Genomic DNA, 6,000 nt, shown 5'->3' on the forward strand with positions numbered 1-6,000 from the left:
AATCCCATCTTGATAATAATAAGTGAATTATGATAACTACCGATTGAGCTCACACCTTGTGGAAGACAGTGCTTTGTGTCTTTTTATCCCATTTGAATCATTATTATCACCACCACTGTATAAACAAGGAAACGAGTGAAGAGGGTAAAGTTAACCTTCCCAAGGCTCCAAGCTAGAAATGTTTGAGTCAGTTCAAAGGCAGAGCTCCTGCTCATTCCCACACCTCATATACAGAGTGCTTTGTAATTCTCAGGTCCATTCAACTGGAATGAATTATAGTACAAGTCGCCACAATTAAGGGTTCTCTGTAACATGTCATTTAACTTGGATTCATCACCACAATTTTCAAACTTACTGTGAGTGTGTATTTGAACAATGTATCATTTGTGGAAAGGCTATTTTTGTTGTTATTGTTGTTACAGTAGAAGTGTGTTATAGAAAAGTGCAAATTTTTCTGAACTAGGCTTTTTAAGAAATAAAAGAGTAATGAATAAAATAGGAAATAAACAACACCTTAAAGAAGACTAAGAAAAGTTTCTTCTACCCATTTAGAATGGCCATTGTTTAGCCGTCAACACATTGCACTGAAGATGGTTTTATACTACAGGTTCTTAGCAAGTAAGAAAGGAATGGAGAACATCAATTCAGCTTCACGATGTGTCAGTCCACGTCTCTACGAGGAAAGGATAATGTTAGGATTAAATGAAATACTTTTTAAAGCAGTGTATGTAAATTATTGTTAATAGAGCATAACAGAAACTATTACTCCAGTTTTTGGTGGTTTCCCCCCCTCTTTCTCTTTGCCTGTTAACTTCACCTTCTCTGAAGGATGTGGTCGATGCAGAGAGACACTCTCCAGATATGCTTCAAGGAAAGACTTGTTACTCCAGCTGCATGAGAGCTGTCAGAATAAAGACTCCAGCTCCCAGTAGCCCTTCAGGGATGTCCTGAGCTGCAAAAAACCCATATGCTCAAATTCATCCCCCAAGCCCTTTCCAGGATGATCCACATTAAATGACTGATGGAGAGGGTAGGGGATCTAAAGGTCCAGCTACTGAGTGATTATTCTTAGCTCAATGTCCCTGTGGAATCAGTTAAGACTGTTGTTCAGGTCTGCATTCCATACTGATTTCTCTCTCAGCCCAATCTTGCTACCTTTTCTTCCTTCACAGGTGTTCATCCAATGCACCTACTGAACTACACACTGAACTCTGTCTCAGAGTCTGCCTCTCAGAGATTGCAACAGGTGATACAAGAAAGGGGCACATTTTAATTCATACCTCACACATTTCTTTACCTTAACGTGAAAACATAATCAAGTCTTATGTGCTAATTCAGTTGTCTCAAGGAAGATTCATGGCTGATTCTGAATCTATTTAATTCTTTGTATGTATGTATTGTTTTTATTTATGCATTGTTTGAATGTCTTCTATCCACATGGATAATTGCTTTGCTGGTTGTTATAAGGGATACAACTAAGTGAAAGAAACTTTGTTGACTTAGAAGAACTTATAATTTATGATGGATACCTCTCATTGTTAATCTATCTTTCTCTTATGTTCTGATAATTGCAGCTTCTCTTTTCCTTTAGAGAAATGTTTCTGTCACTACTCACTGCATTAAATTCCAGTAGGGCTGCTAATTATGGTATCCTTCCCAACTTCTCAAGTCATAGGAGTGGCCATGTGACATAGGCATAGACAATCGGAGGACTCCCTCCCCTGAGCCAAAGTGATTAGTCCAAGAAGTAGATATGTTACCTAAATCAAGGAAAGTTGGGACTTTTATATACTACAGTGAGGAGAAAGATTTTTTTTTCTTTCTTCTAATCAACACTTAGAGAAACTTGGGAAAGGAAGATTTAGTCATGTCTGAGGCCAGCCCTGGACTCTTCTGGTTACATAAGTTTGCAAGACCATTTTTAAATTAAACTAATTTGAATTGGATTCCTATCACTTGTCACTAACAGAGTTCTGACTTATAGACAATCTATTTGGAGGAGAAATTATATGCTTATGAAATGTTAACTCACAAAACAATCATATGATTATATGATAGTGAGGTAATTATGAAGACACAGACATATTATTGGTACTAAACATTTATTTGATTAACTCATTCCATTTTTTTTAAATCAAGAAGTGATTACTGCAATTCATCTCATTCGAAGTCAATATGTAATTCTCCCAAGTTGAATACGTACTTAAAATATGTTAAAGTGTATCACTGCAACATATATCAGTTGCCCAGATATATCTATTCATGTATTTCAGAATTAAGGCAAGATGATATTTCTATAATGCAGGTAATAGGGTGCGAGAGTTTTAGAATCAAAGAGCTCTAGGTTCTGTTTCTAGATTTACTTCTTGTAAGCTGGGTAACTTTGGGCAAGTTATTCAATATATGAAAGCCTTTCTTTTTTTTTTTTTTTTCATCAGCAAAACAGATAGAATTGTCCTACCTTGCAGGATATTTCAGGATTATAAATTAAACCTGTAAAATGCTTGCTCAGAGCAGAGAGAAATTATTGACTATATTATTTTCACAGTAATTGTAAAATAGCAAATGACCATTTGCTAATTATATTTAGTGCATATTTGTAAGCGAAGAATTCTCTTATTTGATGATCTTTCCTCTCCAAGAAGATTAAGTTTCCATTATATTTACTACCGTTAAACATTGATCTGGAATTTCTAGACAGTGAAATATGATAAGAAAGAGAAGAGATATGATATTCATATTAGAAAGGAGAGACAAAGTGATCATTATTTACAGATGATAAAATTGTAGCTCTAGATGAATAATCAACTAAAAGAATAGAATAAAAAATATTTGAAAAATAATCAGATCTGATCAAAATATACAAGAGGTAATTCATTTCCATAGATATAATAACAAGACAGAAAATTAAACTGAAAAAGCAAATATCTCAATCAAAATAGCAACACAAATGTGTCATACCAGAAATGAACTATAAAACCAAAGTAATTGAAACATACAGTATAGGAGAAAGAATAAATGGGTAGATTTATAGGAGAAAATAGTCAAGACATAGACCTATGTATATATAGAAATTTGGGAGTGCAAAATTAATTGTTTATAATAGCTAGACAAAGTTCGGATACTCAAAAAAGATGAAAAGATGGAGTGAAGATAATTGGCAAAATGTTTTTAAAATACCATCCACAACATAAATTCCAGTTGAAGAGCTAAATCTAAAAGATTAAACCATATGAGTGACCAAAGAAAATACACCGTTTTAGCAGGACAGAAACTGTCATCAAAAGACTAAAAACTGTGGCTACACAAAATTATTTGGAGTAAAAGATGCCATAAACAAAGTTGAAAGTCAAATGATAAATTTAGAAATACAAGTGAATCCATGACAAAGTGTTATCATTCATAAAGAATATCTAAAAATTAGTATAGATATAAATGAGCAGATGTAGTTTAAATTAATATATGACAAATGTAAACTAGGTTGAATCGATGTTCTTTTGCACTTAAAAATTTATTAAAGTATCAATAGAATCCTGTTGCTCAAGTTATTCTTTAAATTTAAAACAAAGTATCAGGAAACATTTTTTTTAAAGAGGATACCTTGAATGAATTTGATTCCCAAAGTGTAGGGATTGTACTTGTTTTAATTAAAGCCTTTTGCGTGGTACCTAGCAGACTGCCTTATACAGATGGGTTTTAATGATGATGATGCAGTCTATAATAATATTCACACAATATGTGAAATATTTTGTAATCATGTGGACTTCTTTATGACAGCAAACATGACTGATTAGATCAATATCATTTGCATTTTATTATGGGCTTGATGGTTTTTTTCATTCTCTTCTAACATTTTAATGATGTCTTAGTATGCTAAAAGAATATTAGCAGAATTACGGCAATTTTTTCATACTATAGATTTTCTGGGATTCTTTGGATAGAAAAAGTGTTAAGGTCTTATGAGTTGTTACTATGCAAATAATTTGAGTACCTATTGCTTTGGAAATATTGTCCTATGATTCTTTTTTTTTTTTTTAATCCCAGCTAGAGTGCAGGCTACTTTTTGGCTAAAGATTTGATTTCTACTTCTTTCCTGGTGTTATTTGCACCTGCTAAATTATTTGCACCTTGCTAAATTAACCATTTCAACTAATTTTTCTTTCAAGCACTTAATATATATGTCAGTATGTTAGGAACCTGAGTACAAAGATGACTAATGCATAGGTCCTGTCCTCATGGAGCTTATAGTATAGACAGGGAGACAATTAAAACAAGCAAATGCATTAGATTCAATATAGGTGCTTCAAATAAAGGAAGTCCAGCTGCTGTGGGAGCATATAATAGGGAATACCAAGCTCACCTATTATTATTCTAGCACAACAGAATTGTTTCCAATCCCTAGCAAACAACTTAAATTGTTGAATACTGACTATGTCCCAGTACTATGTCCCAGTACTATGCTAGGCACTCTTCATTTCATGTTAAAAAATATAATTCAATCAGAAAAACACAATTATTGTATGATCTCACTGATATGAGGAATTTGAGAAACAAGACAGAGGATCATAGGGGAAGGGAGGGAAAAAAGAAACAAGATGAAACCAGAGCGGGAGACAAACCACAAGAGACTCTTAATCTCAGGAAATAAACTGAGGGTTGCTGGAGGGGAGTTGGGTGGGAGGGATGGGGTGGTGGGGTGATGGACATTGGGGAGGGTATGTGCTATGGTGAGCTGTGAACTGTGTACGACTGATGATTCACAGACCTGTACTCCTGAAACAAATAATACATTATATGTTAACCAAAAAAAACTATATATCTATATCTATATCTATAGATATTTTGAGAGGGGAGAGGAAGATAAACTGCATTTATTTCTAGTTTATGGGTGAGGAAGCTGTCAGTCAGTTGTTTAAGGGGTTTATTAAAGGAGATATTGTGTAGTGGTTAAGACATGGTCTCAGAGTCAGACAGCCTGACGAATCTTAGCTCTGCCATTGATGAAATGAGTGGACAAATTCCTTAATATCCTTGAGAATCAGGATTTTCCAATGGAGGTAATGATGAGTATAATTTGGTTAATATATATAAAAATAACTTAATACAGTGCCAGCCAGTTGGTAAAGGCTAAATAAATGATAGCTAAAAATTTAAAAAATGAGAAAAGGCCACATCATTTTTATTAATCCACCAAAACAGTTATCATTTATTTAATACCCAGTATGTGTCAACTGAAGCATTATGTCGATTATATACCATAAGAACAGTTCTTGTGATCCACAAGCTTTTCAGGGCTTTGAAAATATCTGAGAGCTGAAAGCCTTTATTGTTGGGTCCAAAAAAAACCAAAAAAATAAATAGAAAGAGGAAAGAAAAAACATGATTAAATTTAAAATAATAATGATTTTATTAAATATTTGAAAAATATGATTGCTAATTTAACTTTTCATTATATTTAAAAATAATTTTTAGGTAACATTTCCTACTTTGGGAGAATGGTAAGTCTGCTTAATGATTGCCTAGACATCATAGCCCTTTGAGAATTAAACCAGTTATTTATAACTAAATAATTTTAAAAGCAAAATTATAAAATTATTTTAAAATATCGTAACAAAAAGTTATATGAGTTATGGGATGTGTGTTTATTTTAACATATTCAATGCAAAGTGTGAAAAAGTCTAGAGGACTTAGAGTGAAGATGGTCATATTTGTTAGGTGTTGGCCATGTCAGGCTATCTAGTGTGTGATCTCAATGTTCAATGAATTCAGAGTCTAGTAGAGAAATAGACATCCAAGTAGTCATACTACGGTGTTATAAAGGATGTAGTCACGTTTTATACCAAGTGTAGTAGTGGCAGAAAAGGAAGTCAGATCAATTATAAATAATTCAGAGAAAGATTCTTGAAGTTGGAAATGCTTCAGGTGGGCCTTAGGTATGAAGAGCAAGGAATTAGGTGCACAAAGTTGGGGAAAGAGAAAGATATTTGCCATAACCCCCAG

The sequence above is a fragment of the Lontra canadensis genome, unplaced genomic scaffold (genome assembly GCF_010015895.1).
Source record: "Lontra canadensis isolate GAN:19392208 unplaced genomic scaffold, GSC_riverotter_1.0 scaffold2, whole genome shotgun sequence".
Classification (NCBI taxonomy): domain Eukaryota; kingdom Metazoa; phylum Chordata; class Mammalia; order Carnivora; family Mustelidae; genus Lontra; species Lontra canadensis.